Source organism: Rattus norvegicus, chromosome 3, assembly GCF_021556685.1.
Source record: "Rattus norvegicus strain SHRSP/BbbUtx chromosome 3, alternate assembly SHRSP_T2T, whole genome shotgun sequence".
Taxonomy (NCBI): Eukaryota; Metazoa; Chordata; class Mammalia; order Rodentia; family Muridae; genus Rattus; species Rattus norvegicus.
Window position 1 is genome coordinate 108080067 of NC_141536.1, and position 17762 is coordinate 108097828.

At 44.2% G+C, this 17762-nt stretch overlaps 1 protein-coding gene and 1 long non-coding RNA gene across 7 annotated transcripts in view; one reads left to right on the top strand and one right to left on the bottom strand.

The window, feature by feature from the left end:
* The window catches only part of Frmd5 (FERM domain containing 5), a 270865-nt gene that overhangs the window by 76357 nt on the left and 176746 nt on the right, over positions 1-17762 (bottom strand).
* On the top strand, positions 1920-12676 carry LOC147995652 (uncharacterized). Of its 4 annotated transcripts, none has more exons than XR_015684578.1 (4): positions 1920-2537; positions 6314-6400; positions 7966-8123; positions 11111-12676. It is a non-coding gene; the product is annotated as an uncharacterized LOC147995652 (long non-coding RNA). The 4 variants fall into 4 exon arrangements; XR_015684577.1 differs by having other exon boundaries at positions 7982-8123; XR_015684579.1 differs by having other exon boundaries at positions 7982-8123; positions 11108-12667.

Genomic DNA, 17762 nt, shown 5'->3' on the forward strand with positions numbered 1-17762 from the left:
CCTCCCATTTTCCTAATATCGCTATCTTTATCATCTATCTCCAATTCTGTAGAAGTGAAGAATTGTCATTTCCTTTATTTATCCTTTTATCTATAATAACTGGAGGCGCTTAGTCTTTTCAGAGGGTAGTAAATAGCTTTCTCCTCAGAAGATGGTTCATGTGATAGTCTGTAATTTGTCAGGTGCAGACTCCACAAATCCTCAGATGTCTAGCAATGTGGAAAGGCAGCCGGGGGTGTGTCTTCACTTACAGAGCTTGACCACTCACTCCAGTGAGGTGGTCAGAAAATGCTAAGCCCATGCTCAATCCCAGCTTCTCCAATGATGGAGGGGAGGCAGGCAGGTACTCTGTTATTAGTCAGGTCACATCTTGTACATGTAGTTTTAAGACAACTTGACACAAGCCAGCCTTACTAGAGGAGGAAGTCTCTTATGCTGGAGGCAAGTCTGTGGGGCATTTTCTTAGTGATTGATGAGTGTGGGGCCATCTGTGGGCAGATGATCCTGGGTTCTGTAAGAGGGTAGGCTGAGCAGGCCATGAGGAGCAATCAAGTAAGCAGTACTCTTCTGTGACTTCTGCATCAGCTCCTGTTTCTAGGTCCCTGTCTTGCTTGAGTTCCTGTCCTGGCTTCCTTTGATGATGAGCAGTGATGAGGAAAAAGTAAGCTGAGTAAACCCTTCCCTCTCCATGTTGCTTTGGTCATGGTGTTTCATCACAGCAATGGCCACCCCAAGACACCCGAAAATGCATTGCTCCATTGTTAGACAGGAAAATCTAATGCCTGGCACCATAATCTTGAGCACTGTGCTCTCTCCCCAACCCCCTGTGAACTCAGAAAGATCCACCAGCCTCTGTCTCCTGAAAGGTAGGGGTAGCACTGTACAAGTTTTTTTTTTAAAAGACTTGTTTATTTTATATAGTTGAGTTCAGTGTCCCTGTCTTCAGACACACTGGAAGAAGGCATCAGATCCCATTACAGATGGTTGTGAGCCACCATGTGGTTGCTGGGAATTGAACTCAGGACCTCAAGAAGAGCAGCCAGTACTCTTAACTGCTAAGCCATCTCTTTAGCCCTCTAAGATGGGTTTTTAAATAGTTTCTTCTGTGAATCAGTCTCTTACACAATAAACAACGGCAACAACAAAACACTTCTACTTAGTTACTAATTCAGTTACCATTTTTCTTTGATTCCCAGTAATTTCTCGGAGCTTCCTTGTTCTGGCAAGTCACCATGTCTTACCCCCCCCCCCCCCCCCACCCACACTGCTCTTTCTCACAGACACTTGGTGCTTGTTTCATCTCTCACTCCCCTGTCACTGCAGAAAGTACACACTCTGTCACAGTTGTGAGTCTGTCCTACAGCTGGAGAGACTGCGGGTCCGAGAGGACCAGCATGTGCCATCTATGAAGCCATTTTGATTATTTGTGAAGTGTATCTAAGAGAATTTCAATTTTCTTTCAGGTTTCTCTTTCCTTTGTTAATGACACAGTGTATGGTCCCCGTAATCTCTTAACTAAAAGTCACTATTCTGTCTTGACAGAGAATGGTACACTTGGGTCCACACTGAGGCCCAGACTCTCAGGAAAACCACTCGTGTGGCTGGATTGATGCGGAACAAGGCAAACAAATGGCGGAATGGTGCAATAGCCCTGCAGGCTGGCTCAGGCCTGAGTGCGGTGCTTTATGACGGGCTGGAGTTTAAAGGTCGGAAAAACGGAATTCAGGAAGGTTGGACGCAGTATCACCAGGAAAGCAGAAGGGGAGCGGGGAGAGAAAGGAGAAGTCAGATGTGCCCTGCCTCTGAGGCCATAGCTTCTTTAAGGAGGGTCTGTTGCATGTATTCCACACTGGAATTCCTATTGACGCTATCGCTGCCAGGAGCGGTCCCTCTTTCTGTGTGGTGGTCTCTGTCACCATAGTTACCAGAATGACAGGCTCCATAGGAACAGACACATTCTGGTTTTCTACTGTGGGCCTCCTCTGGCCATTGCTTCATTCACATCACACTTGGCATGCCAGCAACACTGACTCAACTCTTCTACCCAGAATCCAAATACAAAAGAGCCTTGCTGACCTCCACACAAGCCCAGTCTTGCCCCGCCCCATCCGGCTCCGCCCCGCATACTGTGCTTTCTCACTGTAGTGAGCAACCTCTAGTGACTATGTGCGAAGTCTCTCTCCTCGGGCCTCCGAGCCTCCTGCCTCCATTCCCCTAAAGAGAACCATCTGCTACCCACAGACTCACCACGCAACATTGTTTGATGAGTCACGGTTAATGACAAGTTCAATGCGAGTACTGCCAGAATGATAAATTTAACTCTACTCAAATATTCATCACGGACTAAAGAAAGAGTCTTTTAGCTTTCAAAATTGAAATATTTTAAGCTTTAGAAAACTGCTTGCCTTTAAAAAAGAAACCAAACACAGTCCCGGTAGTTCCAAAAACATCAAATGGAACTGAGGCAGTCGGCAAAGCTGACACCCTGCGCTCGGAAATAATTGCAATGGATCTGAATAGTTGATAAAGAAGACACGGTAAATAGAGAGTAGTGCACGCTGTGGGAGACGAGACATGGGAGCTGGCTCTAGGGGGCAGGCAGGCAACTGTTGGCCACGTGACTACCGGAAGCCTTTCCAAAAGGCGTGGTTTAGGCCTCACATGGGGAGTCTTTTTGATTTCACGTGAATATCACTGAAAAGATTTATTTTCTGTGTCAAGATTCATCAGATACCCTCCATCCCCACTCCCGGGGCATCTTATTAGTTAAAGGATTAGCAAACACAGTAAGTGGACAGGGTCAATGCTCTCTTGCCTTTTGGGTTTATTGTGTGCCCCATGGAGAAATTGGGGCCTGCATCCCTGTTCACAAAGCTTCCCCTATAAAATTAACTTTAAAATCTGGCCGTATAATAGGAACCAACTCTCCTTAAGTCCATTTTATAACCATTAAAAGATAAATAAGTGCAGGGCAACAATGGAAAAAAATCAAAAGATAAATGAGTGCAGATAAGCCCTTTATGATGTCAGTCCAAGTACCAAAATTAGATAAATTCTCCTATTACTTGCACCAAAAAACTCAAGCCCTAACCTGCAGAGAAATGCGTTTTTCAAAGCATTTATGGGGCTGGAGAGAGTGGTAAAACAAACAAACAAACAAACAAACAAACAAACCAAAAACCAAAAAACTAGCTATGCAAGCCTGGTGATCAAGTTTAGTTTGAGTTCAAAGACAATGCATAAATTGTACAGAATTCCACAGGCAATGGGGACAGAGACAGGGCAATCCCCAGGAGCTTGCCAGACATCTTGAGTTTGAGGCAGTGACTGAAACGCTAGATGTGCCACCTTAACAAGCTGAAGGAGAGATCCGACGCCCCTGATGGCCTCTGACCCCCACACTGTGCTGTGGTACATGTTCATTCGTGCCACCCCCAGCCTGCACTCATAAAAATCAGGGGCATTTGTGGATGTAATTTTATTATAGTCATAGATTAAGAGACATCTAATTATTCCAGGACTAAGGAGGTAGATGCGGGAAGATCTATTCAAGTTCAAGTGAGCCTGGGCTACATAGTGAATTCCAGGCCAGCCAGGGCTACACCGTGAGACTCCTAATAAAGTAACGAACAGAAACCCATCATTAATAATAATATTAAGCTTGGTCTCAAAGGCTCCATGTAAATGTTACCAACTGCAGTGGTTCAGACTTGTATACAAGACTTTGCATTTACTTAGTACTTGGCCCTTCAACTAGACCTAACACAAGGAGAGGAGGTCCTACCTACATGCCCATAGGCCAGTCTGGTAAGGGCATTTTCTCAGTTGAACTTCCTTTTTCCAAAATAACTCTGGCTTGTGTCAAGTTCACACGAAACTAGCCACATAGTATGAATTTGTATATGCTTGGAACAGCTTTACTTAAGTGTTTGGGGAAAACAAGAGCCCAAAGAATCTGGCTCATTACAGGTCAATTAAAATTATTTAATCTTATGGGTTTGTGCAATTTTACAGAGTACATGGTACTTATAGAAACATTCATTCATATATCCTCTTAACACTCACTGTCTTAGTGTTCTGCTGTGACCAAAAGCTAACCTAGTGAGGGAAGACTTTAATTCACCCTAAAGTTACATTCCTTCACGAAGGGAAGTCAGGCAGGAACCTGGAGGCAGGAACAGAAGCAGAGGTCATGGAGGGGTGCTGCTTATTAGCTTGCTCCCCATGGCTTGCTTAGCCTGCTTTTTGATACAACCAGGACACCTATCCCGGGTGACCCTGCTCAAAGTGAGCAAGACCTCCCCACTTCAATCTCTAAGCAAGAAAATGTATCATGAGTTTGCCCAAAGGCCAGTCTGATGGAAACATGTTCTCAATTAAGGGTTCCTCATGCCAGATTGTGTCAAGTTGACATAAAGCTAGCCAGCACACCTACGAAGTGAGTCAGCTGGGCTTTGCTTCCCTTTTCCCAATTTTAAAACAGGTTTAGAGACCTCTAGTAGCTATCAGGAGATCATTATATGTTTAGGACTATATGATAGTTAGAACATAGTTACTATATAATTGCATATATATTACATATGAGGCCTACACATAGAAAATGGGTTTCTGATTCTGTGTTTCATCCACATGTGATCTACATCAATCTTACGACAGAGGAGGATGTCACTAATCCCATGTTCCATGCATCTGTGATCTACATCAATCTCGTGACAGGGGAGGATGTCATTTCAGTTTGTTGCCATTTTTGTGTGTGGAAAATTGCAAACACACATACAAAACCAGAGAAAACAGTGTAAGAGACTCCCATACAAATACCATCTAATTTCAGAAACAACAACCTTACAACCCACCCTCTTCCACCCTCCCCAACCCAGTTATTGAAGTAACTCTCTCACATCAAACCCTGGCTTTTTGAAATTTAAGGCCAAGATGGTCTTTTTAAGAACATAAAATTGCCTTGCCCTTCACAAGTGGCTCCATCCCATCTTTAGCTTTAATTGGAAAGCTGAGGAGGACGGATCTTGTCCTGAAGAGCAGTCCTTTTCTTGCCAAGATGTGGGGAAGTGAAAAGAAAAGCAACTGACTCCTTTCCCAGAAGGCTTTCCTGAGAAACACTTTTGTTTTAAAGCTACCTTTGGTATATGACAAACTAAGTACGCATGTCTTTTCTCTGAGCTCCTGGTTACGCCTATTCTCCAAGCTGAAGAGTGACAATTATTCACTGCTCACCAGGCATGAGCAGATTTCCTCGAGATGTTTTTTTAATGGAATGGTTCATCGCTGTCTCAAGTTTGCAAGTTTGAATGTGGAGGAAGCAGGCTACCCTGGTGCCTTGTATGAAGGACACCATTTCTCAATGGATCGCATGTCTCAGTTGACGTTGCTATTGCTGGGATGAAACACCGTGACCAAAACTTGGGGAGGAAAGGGTTCATATGGCTACATATCCTGAGTCACAGTCCATTGAGGGCAGCCAAGGCAGGGACTCAAACCAGGAACATGGAGGCAGGAGGTGATGCAAAGGTTATGGACGAGTGCTATGTACTGGCTTGCTTTCCATAGCTTGGTTACCCTTTCTTTTTTTTTTTTTTTTTGGTTCTTTTTTTCGGAGCTGGGGACCGAACCCAGGGCCTTGCGCTTCCTAGGTAAGCGCTCTACCACTGAGCTAAATCCCCAGCCCCTTGGTTACCCTTTCTTATAGAACCCAGGACCAACAGCCTAGGGATGGAACCACCCACAATAGAGTGGATCCTCCCTCATGAATCACTAATTAAAATACCCTACAGGCTTGTCATCCTACAGCTTGTTGTCTGGAAGCATTTTCTTAATTGAGGCTTCCTCCTCTTGATGACCGCAGCTTGTGTCAAGATGACACAAAACTATCTAGTACACTGAGGGAAAGAGATGTTCATGCCTTCAACAAGTTTCTCCTTCACCATGAAAACACGTCTTTGCTAAGAATACTGCTAATTCACAGCCATTCATCCTTACAGTTCATACGTACACAAAGTGCAGTTGTAAAGTTAATACTAAAAGATACTGAAAAATCTTTGTTTTCATCAAATCCTTTAATTTCTTTTGTTCTAGGCTTGTGTCTACATATAAAATATTATGTTTCATAGTGTCAGGCAAGATTTTGTGACTGAGGGCTGACTCTATCCAGAGGCTCTGTTATAGGTTTAGAAGAAGGAATACAGTTTGATCCCAAAGAAAGCCTTAGACTGTGTGAATCTTCAATCACACTGGGGATGTTTGAGCCACACAGATTCATTCATTCACTCGATAACTCATTCAACAAATATTTCCTCAGCAGCCACTTTTCCCAGCTGTCCCAAGGATTCAGCGATGAGCGAAGCAGATACGACCCCATGCCTACTGGTAGAGCTTGGCCATTCAGGTATGTTGTTATCTTCTGATTCCCCAACACTGTCATCATTCAAAAACAGTGGGAGGTAAAATAAGGTCGTTTCAAACATCTCGGCCATTAAATAACAGCCTCAGAGGGCTGTGTGTTGCTTATAATCAAATCCATTTGACTTCCCAGGCAGAACATACACTGTGCAGGAAGTTTCCTGGGTGTGGCAATGACTCTGCAGATGAGGGCATTTGTTGCCAAGCCTCATGAACTGAGCCTGATCCCTGGGACCCATGTGGTGGAAGGAGAGGACTGACTCCTGAAGTCATCATCTTGTTTCTACATGTGCACCATGGCACATGTTGAGTGTACACACACACACACACACACACACACACACACACACACACTACACACACACCATTATTAAAATTTTAAATAGAATCTTATTCCTTTAGCCTGCAATTATTGCTGTTTTTTTCTTGCCCACGCCTAGAGAGGGGTCCTCCTTTAGTGGACCCCTGTGAGAATTTGTGGCAAAATTTTGTACTGGCAGTGTCTTAGCAACTGCAACATTCTCTTTGTTGGTGGAGTACCTGGATTACACACCGTAGAGGAGTGAAAGCGGAGAGTCACAAAGGACACCCGGCTGAGTCACAAAAGTGCACCTGACAAAACAGAAACCACGAAAGGAGGGTCAAAGAAAGGGGATGCGGCAGGGTTTGGTTCAGAACTTAATGTTTAAAAATTACTATATTGTAATGAGACTGACAAACTAGACCAAGAGAGTTCTAAAATTAAAACTGGAACCACGTGGGATTTAGTTATTGTAAGACAATGTCTCTCTACATAGCTCTGCCTGTTCTGGAACTCACCATGTAGACCAGGCTGGCCCTGAACTCACAGAGATCTACCTGCCTCTGGCTCCCAAGTGCTGGAATTAAACGTGTGCACCACTACACCCTGCCTAGAAAGCTATGATAAATCACTGTAGCCAGAAACAGCAGATGATGACCCAGGTTGCTAGCCTGACCCTGGTGACTGTCGCTAGCTATAGCTGGGTTTGGCACACTCCATTCCAGAGATCTTTCAAGTTGAAAGCAGTGCCTCAGATGTTTGCCTGTGGCCTGGCTTCCCCTGCGCCCAAGGGAGTGATACCTAGGGAAGCCCATGCCTCATGGGCACAGCACTTCAGGCTTTCTACTCCCGAAGTTCAGGTCCTTGGTAAATGAGGTTCCCTTTTCCTTAAAGAGAATGTTGTTGGCAGCATAGCAGGAGAGTGTGGTGAGAGAGAATAGGAAAGGAGACAATTCCACCAGCAAATGAGCTGATGCCCAAGCCAGAGACAGAATCGGAGTCCTTTAGAAACCCCAGCTACTCTCCAGGGTACCACAGTACTTCCCTTCTCAGCCGGGGTGCTCAGGGACAACTCTCCAGCAACCATTCACTCAGCATTAGAGGCGAAGTTACTTCCTGCGGTGTTAAGAACCAGACATCCTCCCTCCCGTGTTCCACGTAGACAGGCAACATAAGATTAAACTTTCAAAATATGTATATTTCAAGGTGGAAAAACATATTTTCTTTTTCTATTTATAAAAATGCGTAAGTCATCTACATTTCTAGCCACGCCGTTTTGATGTTTTGTCTGGAAGGAAGATGTGACAAGCGCTCTCTGTGCCTCAGGGGAGGCAGTGCTCCAGCTTTATTAGGGATCTTGTCAAGGTCAAGCAAGGAAAACTTTCATTCCACCACCCAGGAGGCAGAGGTAAGTGGGTCTCTGAATCCAAGACCAGTTAGGTCTACAAAGCAAGTTCCAGACAAGTCAGGGTCACACAATGAGACCCTCTCAAAAACCAAAACTAAAAACTACAGTAAAAAGCACCGAGGCCCCTCTGCTCCTCACCAACTCCTGTGGTTACATCACTCAGCCTTGTGGGGACAGAGCCAAAGAGGCCTTCAAATCACCAGCACCTCAAAAAACGCACACACACTGCTCTCCTTGCCAAGAGCAATCCTTCCCTTTGGATTTTCTTCAGTTTAGTCTCTGACTTTAATCAACCCCGGCTCTGAGCAGACTACCACCTCGCAGTAAGCACCATGGGAAGTTAGCACTCAGCAATCTGATTTCTTACCTGATCTTTCTAATCTGCAAGTCCTCAGGCTTATTAAACTCTTAGGAAGCCCCTTCTCTTTGGGCAACCTTGATATGCTATGATAAGCCACTGCAGCCCTGGCCAGATTTCAGCCCAGGGTGCCCCTGGGCCAGGTAACCTGGCACAATAATCAAATGATATAACTGCACTATACCTTGTGGCCATGGCTCTTCCAGCCTCTGGAGTGACAGAGTGCTCACTACCTCATACAGGGGTCCAGTCCATCTCGGCACAGCCGTTCAGAACAATGAGAGAAATGGCTTCTCGGTAACTCACAGCACTGACTAACCCAGGTTACCCGCCTGCCCTTCAGATACTTGATACTATGTAGTCCTTATCTGTCAAGTCTTCCTCCCCCCCCTCAGGCTGAATACTTGATACTATGTAGTCCTTATCTCTCAAGTCTCCAGGTTAAACACCTACTGCTTACCACTAGACCTTCCTGTGATTCATTTCTGTTTGCTCGGTGGCCCAATGCTCTTACTCGCTAATTTTTTTTTTAACTTGGTCACTTTGAGTACAGTTTTCTCACATAGCAAAGTTATCAAATCCTGGTCTGAATGCTGTATTTTCCTAATGCAACATAAACCTAGATGTATTTGGTCTTGGGGGAATTTACACTGTTGGCTTTATTCAAGTTGAAACATCTAAAACCCCACCTCAAATATTCTCCAAAGTCAGGTTTCCCTCATCGATGTAACCACTGGAGAGAAAAGCAGGGTCCTTAGGCCTGGTGTATTCCATTTGGTTGATTTTTAGCCCCTTGTTTCAGTGTGTTACAATCCTATTGAAATGCATCAAATTAAAAAAAAATATGTCACTCTAGAGAAGACCCTTTCCCTTAGATGGAGAGTCACTGGTGGGGGAGTGTGACTTAAAACAGCTGTTTCAGGAGGGGGTTGCTTATTAGGGCAATTCAATGGAGAAGGGAGTCTGTCCTGATGCCACTTCGCTTGGTCATTCACATAGGCAGTAATGAGAGAGGAGACCATAGATCTGTGGCCTGTGGGTACAGACCATAATCCCCAGGGCACCTACAATACAACTAGGAACACGATCATTTTTGAGTAATTCTTGTTAGCTCTTTTGCTAGCTTTGAGCAAAAGGGGAGACAGGCCAACAACCTGTAGCACAAAAGTAAGAAGCTTCTCTTGGACAGGCATTTATTTCTCCATGTAGTCTCAGGGCCCTCAGCCTCATTTCCAGACTTAGCTTTTTCCTTTCTCTTGCCAAACCCCATCTCAGTTAGCTCATTGTCAGATATTTCACTATTCCTCTGGTGTCATAAAAATATTTGTTTGTTTTAAAATTATGTGCATGTGTGCATGTGTCTGTGTGGGGCTATGTGCACAGGAGTGCAGGTGCGCATGAAGGTCAGAGGGGATGGAATCCTGTGGGACAGGGGCTGTAGGCATTAGTGAGCCTCCTGACCTGGGTGCGAGGAACTGAACTGAGGTAGTCTGTAAGAGCAGCCATGTGCTGTTAACTGCCGAAGAACTTCCCTAACCTGATTTGTCAGACGGTTCTTGGGAGCTCACCATATATGAGAGGCACTCAGCAGAAAGGTGGACAAGCATATGAAGAAAAGCAGAAAAGATGTACTTTCCACGCAGTAGAGCAAGTGGAACAGTCAGGGAAAATGGTGGGGGCTATGAATGCACACCAGAGAATACCCTAGTAAAGTGGGGTACAAGAAGGTTGAAGTAAAAGCTAACAGAAGTCCTTAGGGCTGGCTGTTCAGGAATTGCCTAAACAAAAAGGGCTATTGAGGGCTTGAGAGATGGCCTAGTAGGCAAAATGCATGCTGTGCAAGCAGGACCTGAGTTTGATTCCCTAGGGCCCATGTAGAAGAGGCAGGCATGGCACCACACACGTGTAATCTAAACACGGAGGAGGTGGAGTGAGGCGAAAGCTCAGAGGTCCTTCGCCAGTTTAACAGAATCGGTAAGCTCCAGGCTCAAGGAGAGACTCTGTCTCAAAAAGGACAGAGGACAATGCTTGATAACTTCTTGTCTCTACATGCACATGGTGAATGTGCACACACACACACACACACACACACACACACACACACACACACGAGGGAGAATAGGAGAGGGGGAAAGGAAGAACAGAGGGAGTGAGGGAGACTGATAGACCGAGACATGCAGAAACAGGTAGACAGACAGACAGACAGACAGACAGACAGACAGACAGATGGGGAGAAACAGGGAGACAGGCTGACCATGGAAGCATTCTGGGAAGAGAATAACAAGAATAAGGGTTAGGATCTGAACTCTATGAACCCCCCCTTGATATATCTCTATTCCTATGAAGTCACTGAGGATACACACAGGACTGTGGATACTCAGTTCTGCAGTCATGTTTATAGTTCATATTCCTGACAATGTACTTACTGCTATGCAGTTGGTGTTCAACAAAGTACTTCAAAGTAAAATTTTACTTTCCGAAAATTCTACTATGTATATAGGACATGTGTAGCTCTGACTTAGCAGTCTCAGAGTTCCTCCACTGAAGCCAAACGCTTACTTTTCAATCAAAGTTTATTTTTTTCCTCAAGAACTTATTACATCTGTGTCCTTTTTCCTTCTCAAAGCAGGTTCCTACCATGCCACAACCACCAAGGCTCTGTCTTCTGATAACTGTCCCCAAGTGGTTTGCCCAGGCTCCTGCTGGCTCCCAGGTGAGAACCCTGGGCCTCTCAGGCCTTGCCTGGGATGTGGAGTGGAGTCAGCTGGAAGAGAACTGCAGGATGAGCAGCTCAATCAACCGTGAGGAACAAGAGCACACTGGGTGAACAGAGAGATAAACTGGGCATCGCCCAGGGGACACTGACAAGTGAGGTGACCTCAGGCTTTGCTCTCAATTCAAAGTTCTCAGAACCCCTCTAGCCAGAACATGTCAAGGCACGCACACATCACGAAGATCAGAACTTCCTATGGAGAGGAGACAGAGTGGCTAAGATTAATAAGCAATAAATTCATGTGAAAAGGTATTTGCTTTAATATTTAAATTTCCACTATAGAACTGAACAGAGAGATTGATCGTCGCACCGAGTAAAACAGAAAACAAGAAACTTTAGTATCACGCCATCAGCAATATTGTTGGAAAATTAAACGCAGGGCCAATATGAAGAAGAGAAACAAAGTTGATATGTCCCTCGACTGGAGAGCAGGGATCTGCATGAAAACCACAAATAAGTGTACTTTACATGTTAGCAATTAGCAAATATGAAGAACTCTGATAATTATGATGATAACTATAAAGTGTTGTAAGAGAAATGAAAGATCTGACAACTGTTGGGATGTGCTGTGTTCATGGGTTTCAAAACTTAATAACGTTGGCAATTCTCACACAATTATCTATAGATCCAATGCTATACAAATGGATTCCCGGGATTTTGATTTTGGTAGAAATTAACAAATGGATTCCAAAGGGAAGTACAATGGGTAACACAACTTTGTAAAAGAAGGAACTTGGCGCACAGGCGTTGTCCATTTTTATGACTTCCTGTAAAGCCGTAGTAACCCAGACAGTACAGCATGGTATCATAAAAGAAAGACAGCCGGATCACGGCAGAATAAAGAACTATAAATAGACCCACACATGTTCATTTCCAAAAAGGGATAAAGGCAACTCAGCGGAGAAAGGAAGCCTTTGATGTATGTGGTACCTGGAGCCTTTTGCTTAGCATGTGAAAGGCCCTGGGGTCTACACCTCCAGCAAGGAGGAAAATAAAATGAACAGATACACTGAATGTAAGAGGCACATTAAAATTTAAACCTTTTGACTTTTGAAAGATACTGAACAGGAAAACAACTTGACAAACTGCGGGGTGGTTTTTAAAAAAAATGTAAACCATTTCTGATTTGCCTCCAGGTTAAAAAAAAAAATTCTCAGACTTATCTGACCTTTGCCCTGCTCTTACTCCCCAAAAGAGCATTCAGCAAAAACCAGACAAGTGAGATCCTACCATAGACACAAAGGAGATGCACCTATTGGACTGGCTACAAGGAAACGGGCCTGAAGGAGCAGAGGGCAAGGGGTGTGGCTGAGTTGGGGCTCACAGACTGGGCTGGAAGCACCCTACTTTATGGTGGTGTTTAACTCATAATAACTAATGACTGGATGGTAAATAATAAAAACCTAGATATTTAGCTTATGCACTTTTTCATCTCCGAGTGTGTTTTTTTAAATAGCATTTTAAAGATTAAGAGAAATGACAGCAAATTCAGTTTTTTAAACAAAGCATACATCAGCTTTTAACAAGAAAACATTGGCCATCGGCTTTGCATGTTCAGTCTGCATTAAACATGTAACTGCGTGGACAGAATACCATCCCCTAAATCTACAGGGAAGAGTCCTTTACTTTTTATTTTTGGCAATGTTGAGACTGCTTATTTATGCACAGGGCTGGGTTTGCTTCCAGGACACGTTCAGCTCAGATGCCCAGAGGCTCACACGGGCAGCTAACTGCTCAACTCCATTACCCAGAGGTGGGGCTGCCACTAGAGTCAGGTGCTGAGTGAGCGGAGGAGACAGGACTCAAACTTAGCTTTCTAAGGCCTAAAGTTGGCAATCTCTGGGATACAAAACACGTACCTGCCTTAGACTGGGTGAGGGTTGTAACTTAAGGAACCAGGAGACAAACTAGGTGATGGTACATCGTGTGTGTGTGTGTGTGTGTGTGTGTGTGTGTGTGTGTGTGTGTGTGTAGGGGCAGGGAGGCAAGGGAAGAATTAAGAGAGGGGAAGAGGTGAATTGGATCATGTTACACACATGCGTGAACTTTTAAATTAAAAAATAAAAGAAACATAGGAAGTGATGCAAAGCCATTGGGTGGTTTTTCAGCCTTCGCTGGCTACCCTGAGTCTGGGTCTTGTGCTGATGCATAGGCTTCAGAACTATGGAGCCCTGCCTGGCCGCAAACCGTAAGCCTCAGCCTCCTGCACTCTTGGACTACAGACTGTACCACTAATCCCAACTCACTGTTTCTTTTCCTCACATAGTAGATAAAACTCTGAAGACTCCTGGAATGGCCGAAGAGGGGGGTGATCCAGAATAAGTCTTATTTAGGGATAACGGAAAGTTAACAGAGTCTCTCAGCAAATTTTATATATATATAAAAAAGATCAAGCCTTAAAGAATAAAGTAGTCTCCAATTGGAGAGTTGAGTACTGAGGTACTTTCTAGAACAAGTGCATAGAAATTACAGTTGATCTACACCCAATGCACTGCTCAGAATCCCACACGTTCCATTCAAATTCCTCCTGGCGCCACTTTGAAATCCTAGCCCATAAATTTAACTGGTTATGAGTATAAATCCCCAAGATGCTTGTTTACTTTCCACAGTAGCATCATACTGCTTTTAATAAGATAGTCAGGCTCTACAAAATACATCCTCCCAAATCAAAAGCTAACTCACTACACTGAACACTTCTCCAAGACAGTACTGTCTACCTCTGTTTGGTATAAAGAAACCGTAACTACCCTGTGCTCCTTTCATACAGGGCCTTCCTCCTACTCCTACAGAAGCCCAGACGATGGACAATGCTGGTTGCTGTGAAAGAGAACATCACTGCTATTATAAAAGCAAACAGTACTCTCGTGAGAGTTAGCGTCAAGGAGAACACTATCTGTAGCAGCACACTTCAGTAAGTTCAAATGTTCAAATGAAGATTTCCCAATTACCTCCTAATGTCTCTGATGCTACGCTGAAGTCACTGGTCATTTAAGAATGCTTCCTTGCCTTTGCCTATAATTTAAAATTTAAAATTTAAAATGAGAAAGGCCCTGGCTTTTGCTGTTTTTTTCTATGCTGACAGACCCTGGTCTTTGGAACACTTTCCCCTGCATATAAGAAACTCCATACCATACATACCACAATCTTAAAATCGCCCTACTTAGAGGCACATTGGGACTGAATGTATCTGTTCCTTTAATGGGCAGTTTTCCATGACACTAAAGCTGGAGTTCATCTTGGTTAGAACCCATTTCTTGGTGAACTCCACTTTTTCATATTCTTAACACACTCCGTGTTGGAACCGGTAGTTCATTTATGAAAAGCAGTTACTGAACACCTGTGACTAGACAGAGGAAGCAAATTGATACAATCACTGCTTTCTGAATTTCTACAAACCCATGGGAGTGCTGTGAAGAAAAATGCAAGGACTAAATCTGGACTAGCAAAGACTCCTTGTAACCTAAGGATGCATAGGAGAGACTTAAATGGAAGGGAGAGGGCAGAGAGAAGAGCCCTCCAGGCACAAAGAATATATTTCAAAGGTTTAGAGGAGAGCATTCAAGAAACTGGTAGAGAATGAGAACTGGGGAGACCATGCTTAGTTGGGGGTGGGGCGTGTATGATGGTGCGGAATGACACAGGTGTGGCAGGCTGGTTGTGGAGAAACTGAAATGCAACAGAAACCCACAGTAGAAATAAAAAAATAATTCATTATTTTAAAAACTTTAATAAACTATGTTTGTATGTATGTATGTGGTGTGTGTATGTATGTGTGTGCATGCGTGTGCCAGCAAAGGTCAGCAGCAACAGATTCCCCTGGAGCTGGAATTGTGATCTTCCTGATATACACGCTGGGAATCAAACTCAGATCCTCTGTGAGGGCAGCATGACTCTTACTGCTGAGCCATCTCTCCAGCCCACACAGAGAGTGTTCAAGTGAGGGAAGTGACTGGGAAAGAACAATCTTAAGTAGCTGAGGCCAGTGAGGCTCTTGCCCAGGACCTGGATGGATTCTATAGCTATTTATGAAGTAAGAGGACCAGGACCTGGAAGATCCGGAGGGAACGACGGAGAAGAAGGCATGGAGGAATGGTGCTTCTGGGTCATGCTCTGGGTAGACATCCATTTACTGAGACTTGCATTGGTTTTGCCTAAGAATAATTCTATGGACACCAAAGAGGGGGAAGCACCTCCCTCGAATTGTCAACCTTTCAGGACTAATACTTACATAACAAGAGTGTCAGTTTTCTATGCTAACAGGAGATGGAAGGCTCTTGTAATAATTTTGATTATGAGAAATGAAAATCCCTTAGAGCATTAAAAAAATGGACTGTCAGAGAACTGGTCACCTCTAACCCACTCAATTTAAGACAGCACACAGCACACAAGTTTAAAGTAGCGAAGAGACGGTTTTACGCACAACCAAAGCGAATGTTCTATTGGGAGAGAGTTGGTTTTCTTTAAGTGTGTGGCTAGTTAGCCCACCGCACTCCAGTGAGTGGCTGCATGTGAACAGCCCGATTTGGACTCAATAGGTTATCAAAAAGAGAGCACACAAAGTTGGGGAGATGGGGCAGATCTGGGAGGAGTTAGGGGTGGAGTGGGAGTAAATATGATCGGAATAATTGTAGTAAATTCTCAAAAGAATTAGTTAAAACATCATATTTTAAAAAGATAAGCTTTTTCCATGTGGAATAAAGCCATGGTGGGCGGCTTTAGTATTTTCTTTTTAATGATTACTGTTTTTTGTTTTGTTTTTTGTTTTTTTAGAGAAAAGGGTAAAGAAGCACTGGGGGACCTTTCTTTTTTTGAGATGGGGTCCAATATGTAGCCTAGGCTGGCCTAGAACTCACCTCCTGCCTCAGCTTCACAAGTATAGGGCACACTGACATCTGGAGTACCCTTAAATGTCTCTTAAAGTTCCAGAAGAGGGGGAAACCTGGTAAAACTGATGGTGGTCTCTCCACAAGAGAGCCTCTGACAGATACTTTGTAACCCTTGAAGGAGTGAGCAGCTGACGGTACCACATGATACTACTGTCTCTGCTTCCGTAACCCAGTAGGGACCAGGGCCAGTACAACTGCAGGCATCCAAAGAGCTTGCAGAGCAGGGGGCAGTTAAGAGAAGACCACTGAGAACTGCACAGGATCCACAAAGCAGAAAAAGGAAGGAGTAAGGGGAAGAGAGGCTAGAAAAGGAGAGAGGAGGGAAGATGGGAGGGAGGGAGGAAGGGGGGCTGGGGAAGGAGGGGAGGGAGCCCGTTTAGCACAAGAGGCACCTGCCAGGATTCTTGGAGAAATTGACTTTCTCACTTCACTGCTAACAAACAAACAAACAAACAAACAGAACTTGTGTGTGCACATGTGTGGAGTGTATGTATACATTCGTGTGGGTGTCTGCACATGTGTGTGGGGATACATGCACGCAGGTGAAGACGATCACTCCCTAACTTCCTTTTGTGAGCTGAGTTTCTCACTGAACCCTGGGGCTCCCTGGCCAGCTAGTGAGTCCCTGGGGTCCTGGGGTCTCTTCCTTGCTGGGGTTACAGACAGCACCATTGCTCCTGGCTTTCTATGGAGGGTGGGAGGTAGGAGAGGGAAGGCTCTTTACTGACCTAGTTGTCTCTTTAGCCTCTATGCTAAAGAATACTTTGAGTCTCCTTATATTACCGTTTTAAAGTTTTATAAAGAAACAAAGATGAAAAAATAAGTAAAAATTTTAAAAGTTGGCTTCTGATATGGTTTCTAAAATAAAGGGGGGGGGGTAAATTTAGCAGGGAATAGGAGTTAATGCTTAAATGAGGCGATGCTAAATTTGAACCTTCCTGAATAAGCTGGTTATTTACTTGCAAACTGAATTTTCCCAGGATCCTGTTTTCAAATTGTCTTTTCGGGTTTTTTGTTTGTTTATTTGTTTGTTTGTTTGTTTGTTTTTAAGTAGCAACCCTTCCCTTCCAATTGTACCAATACACAAAGTAGATTCCTTAGGCCATCTTGGTCCCAGTCTCCAATGTAAACTGTTTGAATTGCTGTTGATATGCAGGTGAGGGCAGGTGAAACGTAAGGCTATATAGTCTGTGATTGGACAATGAGAGTTTCAGTGAGACAGGACAGGGGACAGAGACAGAAGGACAGAGAAAGATGGAGGAAGAGGACAAACTGGATCCACGTGGCTTGAAATGGCCACAGGTAGCTATGAATATCACAGAAGAACAATAAAGTAAGTATAGTAAGGCAGGTTGTCCAATCTAGGAGTGCAGCTTGCGTCTGTATCAATCTAGGTGGGCAGCTTGTATCAGTATCAACTGGCTCTGAGCTCACTGTGCAGGCATTTTGCAGGTTAAGAATGTATTGATATAAATCTGATTGATAACTTACAAGCCTCTGGAGTTTTGGTTTTACTGGGTTATGGGGATTTGTGACACTTAACCACAAGAAAACAATGGTTCAGCAGCAAGTGAACCTCGGGAATGGGGCGGGGGGACACCAACACAGCCAGAAAGGGGCTG